Raw genomic sequence first — 21,249 nt, 5'->3', positions numbered from 1 at the left:
CTAGTCTTACAGAGCAGACGTGGTCTTTCTTTCTGCTCTTAAGGGAAGGAGAGAGCTTATTCTTAAGAACACGAAACTAAAGATAATGAAAGAAGATAGAACTACACGCAGGAGAGACATTTAAATACAGGGCGGGTGGAAGACACAGGAGGAACTAAGCCGCGTCTTCCTGATGTGTAGGCAGAGTTGGTTGGTGGAGGCCATTAGGCAATCAAAATTAATATTTTCCCCTATCGAGATAACAATTTTCCTTTATAAGGTACTCCTTGCTGGAATGAGCTCAAAGGACTTTGTGGATGCTGGTTAATTACCCTACCCGATGAACAATTTGGGAAGGAGGGAAGGGGAGAGGTAATTATTCCCATTTTACTGAGCTACGAAAGAGTGGTGCCTTGCTCAGAACCAGAGCAGAAAACAACAGGCCAGCCTGCCACAAGTGCCCTTCCATCTCCTATGTGGACACAGGTTTCCTGTTGGATCCTCTTGAGGAAGGACAGCCCACTTACTGGCCAAAGAACTACAGCTCCCAGCAGACACTGAGAGGAGAGAGGGCCGTGCCCCTTGTGCCCATTTCAGATTCCCAAATATGGAGAAGGACTGGGCTTTGGACAAGGAGCAGCACTGTCACCCTTAAGAGAAGGGGGAGGATGAGGTAAGTTTGGAATATTTGACTCTGTCACCTCAATGTCTGTCCGGTGTTTGGAATGTAGCAGCCTGAAGTCAAGATGCTGTAAATCTTTTTTGGGAAGCTCTCTCTTAAGTGAAGCAGTCGATTGAGCTGCACGTTCTTCTCAGGGTGGATGTGTGAGGAAAGGCCACTTGCAGAGCACCGTGTGAGCACCGCAGAGAGCGGTGGTGGCAGGAGGAAGCCAGGGGAGGACCTGCTTGCTGCACAGGAGAACGCCAGAGGCTGGAGCTGCTGCCACCCAGGCTGCTGCAGAGGCCAGGGGAGGACGGGTGTCACTCACTGACCGCCTGGGAGGCCATGGAGCCCACCTGGTGGGAAGGGCCTGGCAGAGCTGTTTCTACCACTCCCGTTTGCATTGTGTCATCCACCACTAATGAAAACACTCACGGAAGCTTCCAGGGGAGTGGCAACCAGAAGTCAGAGCTCTGCCTTCAGGAGGCTTAGCAGAGGTTGCGCCCAGGGATGGATGGAGCAGAGGGAAGGAGAAGACAATGTAAGCCACTGTGTATCAAACCGAGAGCCCGCCATGAGCCAGGTTCTGTTCTAAGCCACTTGGGACACAGTAGTGTATATGTCGAAGGAAAGGGCTCCTGTCCTTCTAGATCTCTTCTGATAACCCTAATGTCTGAATAGAGGGAGCATCTAGCAGCACAGAGCCTGGGAGAAGGCCAACTGAGGAAAGGCTGATGCTGCTGAAAGAGAGTTTGGGATTGAATTGCACCTGGCTTCAGAATGAGGGAATCTTTCCTCTAAGTGTTGCAGGAAGCTGTGGGGGTTTGACTAGGTTTGGCCTCCATAGGCTCGTGTGTTTGAATGCTTGGCCCATGGGGCGTGGCACTGTTGGGAGGTGTGGCCTTGCTGGAGTGGGTGTGGCCTCGTTGAAGGAAATGTGTCACTGTGGGGGCGGGCTTTGAGGTCTCTATGCTCAAGCTCTGCCCAGACCCCTTCTGATGCCATCAGATGAAGATATAGTAGAACTCTTGGTGCCCCTCCAGCACCCTTTCCGCCTGCACACTGCCATTCTTCCCAAAGTGATGATAATGCACTAAGCCTCTGAAACTGTAAGCCAGCTCCAATTAAATGTTTACCCTATAACAGTTGCCTTGGTCATAGTGTCTCTTCACAGCAATGGAAACCCAAACAGAAGCCATAGTTGTTTCAGTGGGTTTAGTTTTGTGGTTTCTAACCAAACCCAGGGCCTGCATGTGCTAGGCCTGTGTATGCTGGACAGGTACTCTACCACTGAGCTTCATCACCATCGTTCAATTCTTTTGAGTGTTTGGGACAGCCTCTCAATATAATTAAAGCCCAACCTACCAGGCCATAGGAGAGGAATCAGGCCCACGATGGAGGAGGAGATAGGTGAAAGGGAGATGGAAAGGTCTGGGAGTCAGATGATGACCCTGAATAAGAGGAAGACAGCTGTCTTGGGCCACCCAGCTCCTGGCGGTGTGGGTAAGCTAACATCCGTCCACTGTAAGGACCTCACCAAGGGCTTTCATTGGAACTGTCCTTCCTTTTATCTGAATTCTGGGAAACGATGGCTCTGCTTCAACAGGCCAAAGCCAGCTACGTCCAAAGTAAACAACAATCTTCTCCACGCTTTCTCTTTCTCCCAGCCCTCAGCACCGAGAGAGGGGCACCCACTAGCAGGGACAGCACAGTGCTGCTTATGCAGTGCCTTTCCCCAGGAAAGGGCAGGGAGCAGGGATAGAGAGCTGGCATTTATGTATTCGTGACCAAACAGGATCCCATGTAAATTCTCAATAACAGGAAGGAAGCCACAAGACAGTCATTCCCTTGGCCTATCATACTGAGGCTCCCTAGTCCTTCCAACAAGGTAGCCCCAGAGAGTCATGGTGTTTAAACGGTGAGTACCCAGATAACATTAATGCCATGTCTCCTACTTCTTTCACAGTCACTACATTGGAATGTGCTGCCCTTTACTTCATGCACCGAACACAGCTGGCATATAGCCAAACCCTACCCCATCCTACAGTGATCATCTTCCTGACCTGAAAAACACAGCAAGAATCCTTGGTGTTCCGAGGGCACCGTGCCTGAGCCTCATGGCAGCTGAGCATGCCTTCTCCTAGCTGTGCCATCCCCTGTAGCTCAGTCCTGGGCCCGGGCTCTAGGGAGTGACACATCCTTAACTGAGGAGAGCAGCCACTGGTTACTCATGGGCTGGCATGGCTGTGAGAGCCTTTCAAGGACACAGCCTCATGCCTGTTCTGGAAGCAGTTTGTGTCTTATTCCTGTACTGTCCTAGTTTTATTTCTTGCCACCGCCTCTCCTCCTCCTTATACCCAAGGTCTGGTCTTAAAGTTCACTATGTTTTCCTCGTGGTCTACTCTGCTTCCGCCGAAACTTAGAGTGAATTATTTCTTCTTCTTGGAAGACTTCCCTGCTCCCTGGAAATAGTCTAAGAACCTTGAACCTCCCTGTTATGCTCTGAATCTGAAGTGCCACTCAAAGGCTCAGTGTTTGTAGACCTGCGGTGTTCCTGAGAAATGGTGGGATCTTCAGGAGTAGGCCTCTAGTTGGAGGAAGTTATGTCATTGGAAACTGTTTTGGTTAGGGTTACTGTTGCTGTGATGAAGCATCATGACCAGTGCAGCTTGGAGAGAGAAGGGTTTATTCAGCTTGGCTTATGCTTCTACGTCATAATTCATCATCAAAGGAAAACAGGACAGGAACTCAAACTGGGCAGGAACCTAGAGGCAGGAGCTGAAGCAGAGGCAGTGGAGGGGTGCTGCTTACTGACGTGTTCTTTACGGCTTGCTGGCTTGCTCAGCCTGCTTTCTTATAGAACCCAGGACCGCCAACCCAGGGATGGCACTACCCACAATGCCCTCCCTTCTCAACCAATCACTAATGAAGAAAATGACTTACAGCTGGATCTTATGGAGGCATTTTCTCCATTGAGGTACCCAGCGTGTCACGTTGTCATAAAACTAGCCAGCCCAGAGATGTACCTTGAAGGGGTTGTTGGAACCTCAGGCCTTTCCTACCCTCTTCGTTGTGAGTGGTTTTCTTCTACATGCATCTACCATGCTGTTTTGCCTCACCACAGGCCTAAAGGCCAATAGGGCTAAGTGACCACAGACTGTAAGAAGCCATGAGCCCAAACAAATCTTTCCTCCGTGTGAGTGCTATGGGGCACGTGTGTACTTAAGCACACATAGAGGCTAGCGTCTACACTGTGTGGCTGTTACAATCATTTTCTTTTTTGAGACAGAGTCTCATCAGTAAAGGTGGAATTTGGCAGTTCAGCAAGACTGGCTGGTCAACAAGTCCTAGGGACCCATTTGTCCCCACTCCCCCCATCTCAATACCCAGCTTTTGGTGGTGATGGGTTGTCTTGGTTTTTCAAGTGGGTGCCAGGCATGGGAACTCAGGTTTCCATGCTTCCTTGGCAAGCACTTTACTGACGAAGCCACCTCCCTAACCCCTTTCTGTCTTCATTGTAAAGGAAAGGAACTGTTTCTCTCAGGGGTTGTCACAGAAACGAGAATCTGACCAGCATTTGTCCAGGGTTCTTCTAAGTTATCATTTGTTCTAGGGAGAGTTCCTGAACTCTCTGCCCTTGTGGGTGGATTCAGTGATCTCTGGTCTGTATTCCTTTTTTTCTTTTCTGTTCTGGTTTTTGGTGGTGGTGGTGGTGGTGGTTTTGTTTTGCTTGTCCCATCTGTTTATTGTCATTGCTGTTGTTTTTCTACCTCCTCCTCCTTTTTCAGGGCTTGTTTTGAGACGGTGTCCTCAAAGCCCAGGCTGACCTAGAACACAATATCCCTCTGCTCCACTTACTGAGGGCCTGAGATTAAAGGCAGGCGTGTGCCCCCGTACCCAGCCCCAGTCCGTAAACTTAGAACACCCCCTAACAGACTTAAATTGCAGTGAACACCAATTCTTAAGGGAATTCCCACTAAACTATTAACTCCTTAATAGTTCAGCTGTTAATAGGAGTTCAGCTGTGCATGTCATTTCAGTATTTCTAACTTCTGATGCTTGGAGGGAGTATATGAATATGGTTTTTTAGTTTGGTTTTCTTGTTGTTTGTTTTTGTTTTGAGACAGAGCTTCTTTATGTAGACTGGCTGTCCTGGACTAGACCAGGCTGGCCCCAAACTCACAGAGATCCTCCTCCTGTCTCTGACTCCCCAAGTGCTGGGATTACAGGTGTGCATCACCACACTCGGCAATAATTTTTGAAATTTTATTTTATGTGTATGGCTGTTTTGCCTGCATGTGTCAGCGGAAGATGGAGTCTAATCCCCTGGAATTGGAGTTACAGATAGTTGTGAGCTGCCATGTGGGTGCTAGGAATTGAACCCACGTCCCATGGAAGAGCAGCCAGTGCTCTTAACCTCTAAGCCCTCTCTCCAGACCTAGGTCTGTGAATGTTTATTGAATGGATGGGGAAGACACCCCTGGCTTAAGGAGTAGCCAGGACTCTTGAAGTAAAGAAATAAATCGGTGTGTGTTTTTTCCAGGCCTATCACCTGCCTGAAAGCACAGTGATTACCTAGAAACCTGACTTCTCCACACAAGCTCTTCAGCCCCCTCTGCACCCCTCAGCTCCTTCCATCCCTCATCCACATCTTGTCCAGCCCGTGCTGCTCTAAGGGAACTTACCAAAGTAGCCCTTTGAAGCGAGAGCATACTGTGTTCTTGGATGCTGCTTCCTTTTACTCCTCTTTCTGAGGCAGCAGGACGTGGGTGGCCTGAACTCTCTCTAAACCTCAGATCGGCCTCCCTCAACCTCAGAGACGGAACAGAGGTGAAAACTTGACGCAGTTTAAAATGTAGGGCTGGTGGCAATGAATTGGGAGGAGAATCGGTACTTAGCTGTGAGACTTGAGGAGAGAAAAACGGGGCTGAAATTCAGTGGAACCTTTTTTATTCCTGCAGTGTTTAAGTAGATTTCTATAGCAGGGACGGTCTGCTTGAAGCTAACACAAGATTCCCCCAAGAAGCACTTCCTGCCCTGGAATTCTATGCCTGGGGCCAGATGTGGCCTTCCTGAGACCCAGCTTCCACTGGGCTTCCATTTGGATCTGCAGTAAATTAGCTTGTCCAGCAAGGGAGAAAGTGCCTCCCAAAGACAACCATTCACTAGGTCAGGATGCCCTGCGGCACCTCCTCAGCTCTGGGCAGCAAAGAACAATGGAATCCAGTGTGCCGAGTGACCTGGGTTAAGTGGGCCTTCTCTGCAGCCCTGGGACCCCTTAGCAGATGGGTAGCATCTGAGGAGCAGAGACTCACAATGCCTTTGTGCCAGCAGCTTCTTCCCAGGGTCCTAACACTGCCGACTTCTACTCACTGAACTAATCATTTTGTTTTGTTTGCTTTCCTTTTTTGAGTCAGGGTCTTGCTATGCTATTGCCCTGACACATACACACACACACACACACACACACACACACACACCCTGGGCTGAAACAATCCTTCAGGCATGCCCAGCCTAATAATCTTCTTCTCAAAGTTTTTGTGGTGCTGGGGATGGATCCCAGGGCATTGGGTTGGCCAGTGGGGAGAGAGTCTGGACCACACTTTCTTCTTCTCTTCCAGAAGTAAAAGAAAGGACCAAATTCTTGATGCCTGTCAGATGCACGGACAGGGCACATACAGTGCCGACCCACATATGAGGCACCCCAAGGTGTCCTTTCTCCTAGCTAGGTCAGGTGTAAGCAAGGGCTGACGAGGTGAGGCAGAGGAAGCAGAGTTGGAGGGGGGACGCTGGGGATCGTGGAGAAAGCCCTAGGTCTGGCCCTGCGCAACCAGGTTCTTTTTCCACTTCACACAAATGAAGCATCTCACATTTTGACTCTCAGGTCCTTTATCAAGGAAAGGGCTGGTACCATGGCTTTGGAACAGAGCCATGAGGTTGTCTTTGACCACTCTTCCCTCACCAGGTCATAAGGGTAAAATGTAGTCATTGCTCAGCTAGAACCTTGAATAATATAGAGTGCCATATGCAGAAGAGCTGCACAAAATCTTTAAGTTTTTGCATCATTGAATCTCCAATCCAATTAGCATGTTTTATGGATATTCGTCATCCCCCTCCCTCCATTTTCTCTCTCTCTCCTTTCTCTACCTGGTGCTGGGGCTAGAATCCAGGGCCTCCTCTGTGTCAGGCAAGTGCTTTGCCAAGCAGCTTCCTAGATATTCTCAAGATGTAGAGGGTTTGCTACTCAAATGGCCCTGCTTGAGGTTCTCTGTGATTCTCATTGGTTAAATCACTCAGCCTCTTCAAAATCCCAGCAGGCTCCCACCGAGTCGCTCCCTGGCCCGTCTGCCACTGAGTTCTAAGTTTGTGATGGGAACAAGCTCAGTCCCATTTTCTCTGAATAAGTCAAATTCTTCCTCATCCCTGGACCTTTGCAAACTCCGAGTCCTAGACTGAGAATGCTTGGTGTGGGCCCTCCCACACCATCCTCAGGCCACTGTGCCGAAAGCAGAGAGTCAGCCATGTCCTCAACAGGCCACGGCTGCACAGAATAGAGACAGGGCCCTGATTCCCAGCCTCCCTCCCCCTCCCCCCCCCCCCCCCCCCCCGCTTAATTTTTCTTTGCTCTTCACATGCTGACTGGCCTGACCTCACCCTGTGAGATGCCACAGAGATTAGCTAATTAATGATAGTGACTCTCTGGGGACATTGGGTTGTTAATATTTAACAGATACAGCTGAGAGAGCAGTGACCCAAGAAGGCAATGGCGAAAGTCTCAGAACATCCTGGATGGGAGGCCTGTCCTCCATCCTCAGTGCTTCCCAAAGCCCACACTCTACTCTTGGCAAGGCCCAGCCCAGCATGCAGCCTGGAGGCTCAGCCTCACCCCATCATCCAATACACATACTGTCCCTCCTCCTCCTGGGATTCTAGACCTCTGGAGATTCTGGGAGACCACCATCACTGTTTGGATCTTATTCCCCATGCCCAGAGCAGAGAGTGGAGCCTTGGAATTCAAAGGAGATTTAAAAAAAAAAAAAAAAAAAAAAAAGAGTGCAGTGGTCACTGGCAGTGAATAAATAAAAGCAAAAGACCTGTGCTAGCCTCCATCTACTGGGAAAAGTCAGTATACCCTTGAGTTATTCTGTTTATACTTAATACAAACTGATAGTCTGAACTTACACTTAGTAGATCACACTGCAGCCACAGGCCAGTCATGAAGACAAAGGCACGGCACAGTTTTTGCTCCTCTGGATTCGGTTAAGGCTTTGGCACAACTCCACAGCATGTGTCTTTTCCTGGATAACTTCACTGTCTAAACAGACCAGTTATTTACAAACTAGGGATCACAACACATTAGCGCGTCATGAAATTGATTAGAGGGTTGTAACAGCATTGTTTTTTTGTTTTTTTTAAAGAAACAGAATAGGAGCATGTCGGAGCAATCCACTTCCTTTAGGAAGCGTGGTGTGGATCTAAAATATTACATTATACAAAACATACTAATGAGATAACTTCAATAATACACACACGTGTAATAGATCATAATGTAGACTACAGTTTTTTTTTATTGCACAGCGTAATTAAAATTCAAAGTGTATGTAATGACATTATTTGGCCTTACAAGGGAAGAAAATTCTGATACTTAGGGACATGGTGGTAAGCAAAGTCAGCTACGAAAAGAAAACATTACTTCATACCATCTATATGAGGCTCCTAATAGCCACGTTCATCAAGAATGTCCTAGAATTCCAAGGGCTGCTGATGGTGTTGGTGTTGCGGTAGTTTCAGTTTTTCTGGGGAAAGGAGTTCTGTGGTGGATGGGGATGATGCTAAGGATGTGGGGAGTGAGGAGCAGAAACCTACTGTATTGCCCAAAGTCAACTTGAGCTCACTATGGAGTTTTAGGCCGGCCTTGAACTTGTGACCCTCTCACCTCTGTCTACCAAGTACCAAGACCACACTCAGCCCCATGTTTTGTTGTTGTTGTTGTTTTACCCTAGCACCCAGCGCTTACATACATGCAAAGAAACCAAGTTCTTTGGGAAAACAGCAAGTTCTTTATCTGTGGAGCCATCTCTCCAACAGAGACACACACACACACACTTAATATTCTTTTTTTCCCCTTTTAAGTTTTATTTATTTATCTTTCATAATGTATTCTTCCTGCATTTGTGCCCACAGGCCAGAAGAGGCCAGCGGATCTCTTTATAGATAGTTGCAAGCCACCATGTGGGTTGCTGGGACTTGAACTCAGGACCTTTGGAAGAGCAGTCAGTGTTCTTAACCTCTGAGCCATCTCGCCAGCCCACACTTAGTACTCTTAATACGCTTAGTACAATGTACTTGGTTCAGCTTTCAGAGATTATGATGGTAAAGTGCTTTGTACTTTTTTTGTTGCTTTGTTGAGGCGGGGGTCTCATTATGTATGTAGCCTTGACCGGCCTGGAACTGAGAGAAAAAGTTCAGTCTTCCTCAGCCAAGGCATGACCGTGTGGCTTCCAGTGGTGGCTGTGCCTCCCCTCCTGCCTGTCCTCCTGACACATACCCCAAGCTTACTTGTATTTCTTGCAATACATTAAGGTTCTGGACCCCAGCACAGTAGTGCACACCTGTGACCTCCTTGGGAGGTCACATCATATTCACCATCATATTTACTGTCTTATTTGACAGACTTCATGGCCTGACAAGTAATTTGGAAAGCCACTTTTTGTTTGTTTGTTTGTTTTGTTGTTTTGTTTTTTTTTCAAGACAGGGTTTCTCTGTGTAGCCTTGGCTATCCTGGGCTCGCTTTGTAGACCGGGCTGGCCTGGAACTCAGAGATCCACCTGCCTCTGCTTCCCTGAGTGCTGGGATTGCAGGCGTGTGCCACCTCACCTATCTGAGAGCCATTACTATCACCGCAGTATCAATTCGGAAAGTGTGCTTTGCACAAGATCAGAAAGTTAGCAAATAGTAGAGGCAGAACCCATCTTCGTGTCTCTTACATTCACTTTACCACTCTTGTAAGTTTAAAAAAAAAAATCTTACTCTTTGTATGAGCAGAGAACCACAGCAACACATTCTCTTACTCTCCATCTAACCCACCGAGTGGAAAGTATCAGAGTAACCAAAACACATCAGAAAACGGTAAGCTTTTCCTGGCTTCTAAGGTGCCTTCCCAGGGTCCTGGGTCACAGGTCCGTTGTAAACTTAACTAGCTTCATTGCGACAAAATTCTCGATATACCTCGATCCTCTGCAGTTTCTAGAAAAAGAAAAGAAAGAAAGAAAAAGAAAAACAAACCAAAGCTAGATAACTTGAAGGACCGGGCTAACACACCTCAATCCATACCTTCTTCCATTAACCTCTGGAATTGCAGACTAAGCCCTACCTGCTTTGTATTTGCCTTTCAGTAGAAAAAAGGTGTTTGTTTGTTAGTTTCTAAAGCATGAATATCATGTATATCCCTTCCATATCCAGAAGTACAGGAAAAACAACATCTATCGCCACCCGCATCTGCCCTCTCTCACACCTTAAGGCCGTCCAGCTTGCACTTTGAAAAAGACCTATTTAAGTATTCAGTCACTTTCTGTTGCCTATTCATAGATTATGTCCAGTTGTTTCCAATTTTTTAAATAATTTATTCATTTGTATTTTTATATACATTGGCATTTGCCTGCGTGTTTGTCTGGGTGAGGGTGTCGGATCCGCTGTAACAAGAGTTACAGACGGTTGTGACTGCCATGTGGGTGCTAGGAATTGAACCTGGGTCCTTTGAAAGAGTAATTGGTGCTCTTAACTACTGAGCCATCTTTTCAGCACCACCACCACCCACCCCCAAACACCAAAGTTGGATGAGAGCCAGCACCGATAAGATTCCGTTTCAAAACCAAGAGTAGAGGAAGGTGACTTCCTTCATGGTCTAGCTTGCCCAGGAACTCATGTCAATGCATCCCAGGCACATCCCAGCACACAGGGACATGTCCACAGAGCTGGTGCCCCTGGGTCGTGGGCTGCTGCAGGCAAGAAAGCACCCCGGGTGCTCTTCCTCCACCGCACACTCTCCTACACTTGCTTCTGTCTTTATCCAGAATGGCAAAGCATCGACAAAAGTCCTTTGGGAAAGTGAAGGCCAAAGCTCTGACTTCTGGGACACTGGACTAAGCCCACATAATTACAAGCCCTGCCTTTTCTAGAACTGTCCAGACCTCAAAACTCTGTTCTTGTTTGCCATAAAATCACCAGGGGATTTTGAGATTTCCGTTTCTAAATCACACCTCCAAGGAAGCCTCACGCTTCTCCAACGAATAATAAAAGATCATCTTTTTGGCAGACATCATGTCCAAATCTTTTATTTTAAAGTGATGATCAGTGTACCCAGTTTTCCCAGCAAGCAGTGGCCTCTCTGCTTGCTTCAACTTACAATCCCAGCCAGTGTCTCATCCCTTACTCTCTTAAGATTTAATTAGGGCTTCTTAGTGGACAAATATCCCTTAAACTCTTTGAAGGCATTTATTATAACTTAGTGGGAATGTGTTTTAGCTTCTTCACTGAAAGGAAACGTATTTTAGCTTTTTCACTAAAAGCTCAGCAAGTGCGAAGTAGGCTACCTAGTGAGTTCCTTGACTGTCCTGTCATCACCGTAAGGCCTTTTTAGCATCTTCCTGATCGTTTCCTCTTGGCACTCCTCTATATAGATGTTTGTAAATGCTATGTCCATCAGTGCTTTGTGCATAGCCATGACGCTTTCCAGCCTCCCAAAAATTCGCCTCAATGCATGGCTGAGCAGCCATGACCCAGAGGGAAACACATTAGATTGAAGAGCCCAAAAGGCACCACAGCCGACTTCTTTCTGTGCAAGGAGTCTGTCTTTAGTGTCTCTTTCTAGTGCCCAGGACACCTTTTTCTGCACCCTTAAGAAACATTCCTGGATGGCAGGAGCCATCATGGTAGAAGGAAGTCAGGCCTGAGTCTAACGGCCCATGGGCCTGGATGTGTGCTTCCCACCTAACGATGGTTGGTTTCGGATGCCCTAGCATCCGAAAACATTTGATTGGTAGAAAGAAAGGAGAAATACCAAATTCCATCCCATGGAAAGGCAGAGGCACCACTAGGAAAAATCAGAGTTCTAAGCTAAGAGCCAAGGTGTCTTTTTCTTTTTTTCCCTTTTTCCAAACTGTTTGACTTGATGAAGCCCTACCGATGAAAGCTAAGAGAAGCAAAACAGAAGAATTGGGAATCCAGCATGGCTAGGGGGTGGAAATACAAAGCCGCTCCCCACGCTGGCGGCCACAGATGTAGAGAAGGTAAACAGATGATGCCAGCCAGGGTCGTCCAAGGAAACAAGAAAGAGTTCTATAAATATAACTGAAAGAAAATATTTGTTTTAGCTGATGAGATCACCACTCGTGGCTCATAACAGGGATCTTTTGTTGCTCCTTTAATTGAAGCTTGGAAAAGAGCAGAAATCAGACTACTGGCCCCCAACGTTCCAGGGAGTCGGCCCAGGTTAAATCAGATGCAGCTGAAGCCATTAAGGGTTGATAGCATCAATCTGGACTCTGGCCTGTGTTTTTGTGGACATGTTGGCTCCCACTCTTCCCACCTACTCCTTGCTCCAACACCCACCTGGCTAGCATCTTACAACTAGGAAATGGGGACAAAAACAGGAAGAGGCAGACGGCCATGGCCTGGACACAGGCCTAGAAGAGGGGAAAGGTCTCACATTCTCCACAGCTTCCTCTGAGGGTGCGCACCGCAGTACAAGAGTCAGTGAGAGGCACCCACAAACAGTCAGCGCCTGTCATGTGCCAAGTTAGAGACCTAGACATTGGCGGCAGGCAGATCCTTGCTCCAAGAACCTTGCATTCGAGAGGTCAGGGTGTGGGGCCCGGCTGTTGTTGGCGGCAGATGACACATGATGACTCCATGAGGTAATCGTGTACTCATAAACACTACACAGAGAATTAAGGAGCGATAAGCTACCGGGGCTCCTTTATCTCAGAAGTTAGGGCAGCTGTCATTAAACCCTGCACCTGAAAGATGAAGATGCAACAGTGAAGATGGGTTTTTTGTTTTCTTTTGTTTTGTTTTTAAACTTTACAAAAGTCACAAGGAACTCATATGCAACTGGCAGAAGCACTCCTCAAATGTTGGCAATGTTTCCCAAGCCCTGATATTCTGTAGAATACCATGTTGTGATGCTTAGAATGAATGAGAGGTACACTACTTCAAGAAGACAAACCTTTGAAGGTAGATGAGCTTGGGAGCCGGGCTCGGTGGTGCAGGCCTGTAATCCCAGGAGGCAGAGGCAGGAGGATCACTGTGAGTTTGAGGCCAGCCTGGTCTACTAAGCAAGTCTAGGACAGCCAAGGCTACACAGAGAAACTCTGTCTCAAAAAACAACAACAACAAAAAAGAAAGAGAAAGAAAGAAAGTAGATGGGCTTGGAGTGAGAGGGATCAAGGACTTTAATTTGGATGGGCTGAGTCCGAGTTGCCTGCTGAAGACCAGGAGAGGACAGAGACCAGGATGTGGAGTCCAGCGAAGCCCAGCAAATCAGATGTGAGAGTCCACATCCACTTAGTACAGAAATCCGTCAGACTGGATGACAGTCTGAGGGGAGTGTCTCTGGGAGGTGGGGGTACTAGAGTGGAAAGAGAAAAATGGAGCCGGAAAACATAGCAAAGATCTTCAAAGACAAGCAGTGGTCATCCCGGTACTCGGGAGGCAGAGGCAGGTGGGTCTGTGTGAGTCTAAAGCCAGCCTGGTCTACAGAGTGAATTCCAGGACATCCAGGACTACACAGAGAAACCCTGTCTTGAAAAAAAAAAAATCAAAGAAAAAGGAGAGGAGGGGCTGGAGAGATGGCTCAGTGGTTGGGAGCACTGGCTGCTCTTCCAGAGGACCCAGGTTCAGTTCCCAGCACCCACATGGCAACTTGCGACTGTGACTCCAATTCAAGAGGATCTGGCACCTTTGCACAGACAATATTTAGGTAAAACAATATACATAGAAACAAATAAACCTTTTTAACAAAACAAACAAAACACCAAAAAGAAAGAAAGAGAGAGGGAGAAAGAGAAAATTCTTCCAGCCAGGCAGTGATGGAGCACACCTGTAATCCCAGCACTCTGGGAGGCAGTTCAAACCCAGCCTCGTCTACAGAGTGAGTCTAGGACAGCCAGAGCTACAGAGAGAAACCCTGTCTCAAGAAAACCAAAAGGAAAAAGAAAGAAAGAAAGAAAGAAAGAAAGAAAGAAAGAAAGAAAGAAAGAAAGAAAGAAAGAAAGAAAGCTCTTCCTTTAGCTAGGTTGTGAGGCAGAGTGGAGGTAGTTAACACAGATTAGAACAGTTTCTGATAGGCTAAGAATGGTATTCATAATAATACTAGGGAGCTATTATTTCCTTTTCTCACGAAGTATTGGGGATTGAAGCCAAGGCCTTGCCCAGGTCAGGGACTCACTGGGCAGCCAGGATGAACCCCTCGCTCTCCTTTTTATTTCTTAGTTTGACACAGTATCTCATTAAGTTACCCGGGGTTGGCATTGGCCTTTTAATCCTCCTGCCTCAGCCTCCTGAGTAGCTGGAATTATAGGCCTGTGCCACACACTCCTTGTCTCTCTATCTCTGTCTCTAGATGTGCCGGAGTCAAACTCAGGGGGCTCACACACTCAAGGTACAAATTTACCGCAGCCCCCGATTCTTCTTTAATTTTAAATGATGAGAACAAAAGAAAGATTTAAGATTTTCAGAGAGAAGAGGGAGATGTCAAAACCAAAATCTTGAGGAGGAAAGGGACGGGAGGCAGAGTCAAAGGAGAGGTTGACATTAGACAGACAAGAGACACACATGTGCTGCTAAAGGAGATGCCATCTGAATAGGGGTGGGGGTGCAATGGGAAGAGGGAGTAGGTCTCACCTGGCCACAAAGTACGAAGCAAGGTCCTTATCTCATGTGAAAGACAGGGGAGGAGGCTGGATATTTAACATGAACATATGAGCATGGTCCTGACTTCTCCAAAGACAAAAGAGAGATCACTGGGGAGGGGGAGTCTGGCACTTCAGATGCCCTCTCACAGGCTGGCTGTGCCTTGGGCTCCACTCATTTAATTTCAGTCCGGCAGGGGTTCTGTGAGTAACTTACCTGGGAAGGTAAGCCTGGACGCCATCATATGTCCTGTCTTGTTGAGGAGAGAATTTTTATAGTAAATTGAAGACTTTGAGGGCAGATAGAATCGTTTTGGGGGATGAAAGATTGTACTATCAATAAGTGTACAAAGCAGAGGAAGTAGGGGCAGGCCATGGGCTGGGACACCTAAGGGTGACCTTCTGTGGAGAGGAGTGGGAGCCAGGCTTGGCACTTAGATTGAAAAAGTAAGCTCTGGGAACCCATCCATCCTACCACCAGGAGCCACCATTATCTATTGTACTCTAGCTTCTGGAACTTGTCTCCGTCATGCATTCTACACCAAGATTGCTTTCATGAGCCAAAGCAATCTTTTGGCTTTTCTGATGGATAGTGCACCTGTGTCATCCATAGAAGCAACAGCTGGAGCCCAAAGGAGGCTTCTGGGAGTACCATCAGTTCACAGACCACCTCCTCCTAACATTCTATGGCAAAGAGCTAGCTGAGAGATTCTGGAAGAAACACAACCAGGAAGAACATGGTGATCCGGGCGCCTCGCTCTCCCCTCGTGACAAGCCCATTCTTATTCCTTGCAGAGCAGAACAGTCTGTTTCGGCTGAATATAGTTATCCCTCGTCTCCAACTCTGAGGCTTCTTCCTCTGAGGCCTTGGGGACCCAGCCCAGCAGAAGACCTATATGGGGTAGGCTAAGGAGAGTGACTCCAAAGATGTGTTCTTCATGACGCACCAGAGAGAAGCAGCCAAGGCTTGATGTGAACTGGCAAAGTGAATTCTGAGCCTGGGCTGCTTCCCTAAAAGGCAACTCAAACCCTATCTTCAGCCTGCCTTTCTCTCGAACTCTGGCTCCCTGCCATCACCCTGCACCAAGATTTCTTCAGACGGCATGGGGGTGGAGGGGTAGGGTTCCTCTCATCCACTCTCCTAGCTCGAACCTTTGACTTCCTCTTGACTTGCTTGCCATCCACCTGGGGTAATACAGAGTCACAAAACTCCTCTAATCAAACTCTGAAAAGGCAAAAGGTCTCTTGTTATATCTGGTATAAAGTCTGTATCTTTGGGCTCCTGGTTAGTCTCTGGGATTCAGTCCCCTCCTCCATCCCCAAAGTTTCATTCCAACCCAGGACACCTTAGAACCTAAACTCCAGTGTGATGTGTTCTCAGGATGTCCCTGGTCATTCCAGGTCTGGCAGATCATTTGGCAGTGAATAAATTGGGTTTGTGACTCTAACGCAGTGTGTAGATCAAGCCTATAAGAAAGAGGGCTCAAAGGTACTGTGGGTCTCAAATCCCATGCCCTCCGAAAAGTGACAAGAAGAAGAAGAAACAGGAAAAGGAGAGATGAGGGGAAGTGCTCCCATCACTGAGGCCTCTGGAGGCCTTCTTGGGTGCACGATGGAGCAAGGACAGTGCCCCAGGCCTCCTGTGTACAGCCGCGTCTTGCTACCTTTCTCTCCTCCAGTGCTGCCATCTGCCCCAGGAATGAAGTCTCTGACACGTGTCCCTGAGTTTCCAGGTCCAGTCGTAGCAGTAAGAAGCAGGTGGGGTTTCTAAAAACCCACGAAATTAAACTGATGACTGAGTTGGAATGTGTGAAGGGACTAGACGCGAAGCTTGTTAAAGTAGCACAGGGCGGATGGATACCATTTGGATCTCGGAGGAAGATGAGCGAGGGGCAGCCTCAGCTAAGAGTAGGAGCAAGTTGTGCCTGGCCTGCTGAGCCACCCGCAGAGGCGGGGTGTGTGTGTGTGTGTGTGTGTGTGTGTGTGTGTGTGTGTGTGTGTGTGTGTGTGTGTGTGCCCATGCATTCGTGCATGAGTACTTCGTGCTTTTAAACAGGGGAGCTTATTCCCGGGTCAGGAACTGCTCTAGCTTTGGGGGCCGCACAGAAAGAACTCCTGGGTGCTCTTGCATCTGATCTAGCACTTTCTTCTTATCTTCTTAAGTCTTTTTCTTTTCTTTCCTTTTTAAAAATAACGTTTTTATTATTTGGGAAGTTCATACAGTGCATGTAGGTAATATTCATTCCCTCTGCCAACACTTCCCAGATCTACCCTCCCTCCCCACCCACCAACTTCACGTTCTCTCTCTTTTCTTTCTTCTCTCTCTCTTTTTTAAAGATTTATTATATAATACAATGTTCTGTCTGCATGTACACCTGCACGCCAGAAGAGGGCAACAGATCTCATCATAGATGGTTGTGAGCCACCATGTGGTTGCTGGGAATTGAACTCAGGACCTCTGGAAGAGCAGACAGTGCTCTTAACCTCTGAGCCATCTCTCTACACGCCCCCCCTCTTTTTTTTTTAAATCTGTCAAGTCCAATTTGTGCTGCCCATTTTCTTCCTTTCTTTCTTTCTTTCTTTCTTTCTTTCTTTCTTTCTTTCTTTCTTTCTTTCCTTCTTTCTTTCTTTCCTTCCTTCCTTCCTTCCTTCCTTCCTTCCTTCCTTCTTTCTTTCTTTCTTTCTTTCTTTCTTTCTTTCTTGGCTTTTTACAGTTCATTGCATGAAGGAGTCACGCTAGTCCCAAACTTCAAGTGAATCCCAAATGGTTAAATTAGACAAGCTGTGAAAGCTGCGAGGTTTTGGACTTGTTTTTAAGCATGTGATGAGACAGAAGGGAATTGCAAGAAGTCCTCAAGCAAGCTCCAGGGAGCCACCAGCACTCAGAAACCACGAGCTATCAGCTCGTGGCCCTTTGCCAGTGCAAACTGCACCAGAAACTGGTCTGTGCTCTTGCTGGGCAGCCTGTAGCTGGATTCTGCCTCCGTATCCTGGATGCTCAGCCCCACGGCAGTCGGACTCCTCGCATGCCTTCACTGCCTGCTTTGTATCTCAGTCCTCAGCAACGCCCTGGACAGTAGTCGGGTCTCGCTGCCATTTCTCTGTTGACTCCTCAGTGCCAGCAGGAAGCAGGTGGTCACCATTACTTGTATCCACAGAGGGCTCGGAAGAAAGTTAGAGGTCTGAGCTGCAAGCATATGCTCCGATCCCCGCCCCCCCGCCCCCCCTTGGTGGGAACAGGCAGGATCGGGGTGTTGGAATGAAGGGGGTTGGGGGGGAGGTCTGTGAAGAGGCTGCTGAGCTTGGCAGCACCTCAGTCCTGGGCTTCCTGGATTCTCAAATGTACTGACTACCATGCAGTAGTGATCTGAGATCTACGTTTATTACATACTCTGAGGCCCTGAAGGAAAAGTTGCTTGTTCCTCCTCAGGAGTCTATTTACAGTTCAAACACACACACACACACACACACACTTTCTCTTTAATAAAATCAAGGTGAGATGTGACCAACAGAGCAAAGAAAGAATAGAAGACCGCTGCTTCTTTACAAGCATGAGAATCTAATTCAGTCTCCAGGACTCACAAAATGTCAGCCACAAGCTAGGCATGTGACATATGCTTTTAATTCCAATACTGGTAAGCAGAGGCAGGTGGATTCTGTGAGTTCAAGACAGAAAGTTCCAGAGGTGGACACTTGTAATCATGCCAACGGCAGCATGGGGAATGGAGACAAGCAAATCCTTGGTGCTCAACGGCCACCTAGCTTCACCTGTCTCCTACTCAGCATTTTTCAGGAACTGTGTTCCACCCCCGGGGCTGCAAGTGATAAAATACACAGTGTATCATGACATCTGACAAGTTGAAAGGGTAGAAAATGGGTGCCTTATGGGGTGAGAAGCTCAATCTACCACTTTAAAAATGTTCATTGAATTACCGTGGTCCAGGATGTGTGCAACGTCTGTACCGATCAGTTTCTGTTATTTTGACACAAACCTAGACATATCTGGGGGGAGGGGAATCTTGCCTGAGAATACGCCCCCATTAGATTGGCCTGTAGCAAGTCTTTGGGGGCATTTTCTTGATTGGAGATTGATGTGGGAGGGCCCAGCCCACTGCAGACATGTGCCATCCCTAGGCGAGTGGTCCTGGGTTGTATGAGAAAGTCAGGCTGAGCAAGCCAGTAAGTGTTGTTCCTCCAAGGCCTTTCTGCTTCAGTCCCTACCTTGGCTTTCCCCAGTGGACCATGACTCATGATATGTAGGCTAATTAAACCCTTTCTTCCTCAACTTTATCACAGCAATAGGAACCCTAACTGAGACAACATCTGTCACTTAAATTATATAATAACCCTTCATAGTGGGGTTTTTGTTTTTTTCCTCATGTAGACCTGGCTGACCTTTAACTCCATAGCCAAGGATAACCTTGATCTCCTGATCCTCCTGCCTCCACCAAGAGCAGCTGCTGCTCTCAGCCAGAAGGAATATTTTGTAGAGAAATAGGAACAAGCCTGCAGGAAAGGGTTAGCCCTGAACCCACCAGCATGAGTGTCCTCAAACTGTGCTGGCCTCCATGTTCTGGCATGCACACTTTGCCAAACTCCCCTTGAAGAGGCCTGCCTTCCATCCCTCTCCTGTACCCCAAACCCTGGACTGCCTAGCAGTCTCTTCCTGAGAGATAACTGTCAGGCTCCTAGAGAAGAAAGACTAGCTTGCTTCCAGGGTACCCAGTCTGGCTCCTGGGAGTTGAGAGATTAGACTGGTGGAGAGGTGCCCCAAGGGGAGGGCTGGCTGTCCTGATGAAGAGGGTAGAACAGGAGTGATGAGTAGGGCCTTGCTGTTCTTTGTCCACATCTGGGGGTCGGGGGAGGGAGTCCTGGCGACAGACTTTGGCCCCATCCTTGGCGTCCATACTCTTCTCCTGGCATAGTCACAGGCTTTCAGTGTCAGACTCTCAGGGTCACATGACCAAGTCTTTGCACAGCTGCCTTGGGGAAGAGAGTGAGGGAGAGGCTGAGATGGAAAGCAGCCACTCACTTTTAGCTATTTGAAGCTAAAGGATTCTCCTGGGCATGACTAAGAGCTGTCACACAGAGCTGGAGTCCCAGTGATGCAGTGGGACAGGGCTTATCGAGCATGCAAGAGGCCCTGGGTCCGCTGGTAGTACAAGGAAGAAAGGCCAAGCTCAGCCCACTCTTTCTCTGATGTGTCCTCAAGGCACACAATAAATCACCTTTCTCTACTCCTGGACCGCTGATACTGACCGATCCTCTTTCCTTCACACAAAGGCTCTGGTTGGTTGGTTGGTAGGTTGTATCGAGGCAAAAACTCAGGTTTTATATCAAAAGGAATGAAAGTTAATTTAAAATTTGAGTGACTGTGACTCAGCAACTTGTTTAGGTCCCTGCAAACACCACGTTCCAACACGACAGCAGTTTCATAGAATTGTTTGTTATGGTGGTGGTTTTAAGATTTATTTATTTAATGTATAAAGTACTCTGTCTACATGTATGCCAGGAGAGGATATCAGATCCTGTTATAGATGGTTGTGAGCTACCAGGTGGTTGCTGGGCCTTGAATTCAGGTCCCCTGGAAGAGCAGCCAGTGCTCTTAACTGCTGAGTCACCTCTTCCCCACATACATGGAGTTTTTATAGTGACAAAGAAAGTTACAAATCAAGGTATTTTAAAAATAAATTGGTAGAGGCTGGAGACATGGCTCTGCGGTTAAGAGCACTGGCTGCTCTTACAGAGGACCAAGGTTCAATTCTCTGCAACCACATGGCAGCTCACGACTGTCACACCAGTCCAGGCAGATCTGATACCTTCACATAGATATACGTGCAGGCAAAACATAGGTGCAGGTGAAATAAAAAGAAATAAATTTCAAAATACACTGGTTAGAAACAGGAAGTGGGCAGTCCCCACAGGAGGAGGGTGTCTCATCTGTAAGCTTCATGTGTTATCTGGTATCTTTCTTAGGCTTTCACTGGTAGAGGGTAGGTTTTCATAAGTTAAAGCATCTGAAGGGTTTTTATTTATCAGGAAGTTAGTTCTGACACAGAGGTGGACAAGGAGTGACTCTTTGGGGGCCAAAAGATGCCCAGAGAGAATTGAAATTAGGCTGTTGGATCAGCAACATTTCAAACCCTTCCACAGTCATTGAGTTTTTTATGGATTGATCAGCCTACAGAAGCGGCCTCTTTCCAGGGGTTCTCACTCACAGTTGATTGGTTGGTGGTTGTTTGGTTTGGTTTCTTTTCTCTTCAAAAAACTATTTATTTTTAAATTTATAGGTATATGCGCGCATATCCATGTATGAGTGAGTACAAGCAAGTGCAAGTACACGAGAGAGCCAGAAAAGGGCACCAGAGACCCAAGAGCAGCAGTTCTCGACCTGGGGTCACATCTGAGATAACCCATACATCAGATAAAATGACAGTCATGAAGTAGCCATGAAATGATTTTATGGTGGAGGGTCACCACCACAACATGAGGAACTGTGTTAAAGGGTCGCAGCATTAAGAAGGTTGAGACCCACTGAATCCCAGAGCTAGAGCTACAAGGGGTGGTGAGCTGCCCGAGGCAGGTCTTCCAGACCGAACCCAGGTCCTCAGGAAGAGCAGTGCTCCATCTTGACTAAGGAATTCTCTCTCCAGCCTTTGCTTTTGTTTCTTGAGACAGCCCAGCCTGGCCTCTAACTCT

The sequence above is a fragment of the Meriones unguiculatus genome, chromosome 5 (assembly GCF_030254825.1).
Source record: "Meriones unguiculatus strain TT.TT164.6M chromosome 5, Bangor_MerUng_6.1, whole genome shotgun sequence".
Lineage (NCBI taxonomy): Eukaryota > Metazoa > Chordata > Mammalia > Rodentia > Muridae > Meriones > Meriones unguiculatus.
Note: the sequence above shows the minus strand (reverse complement) of the source record.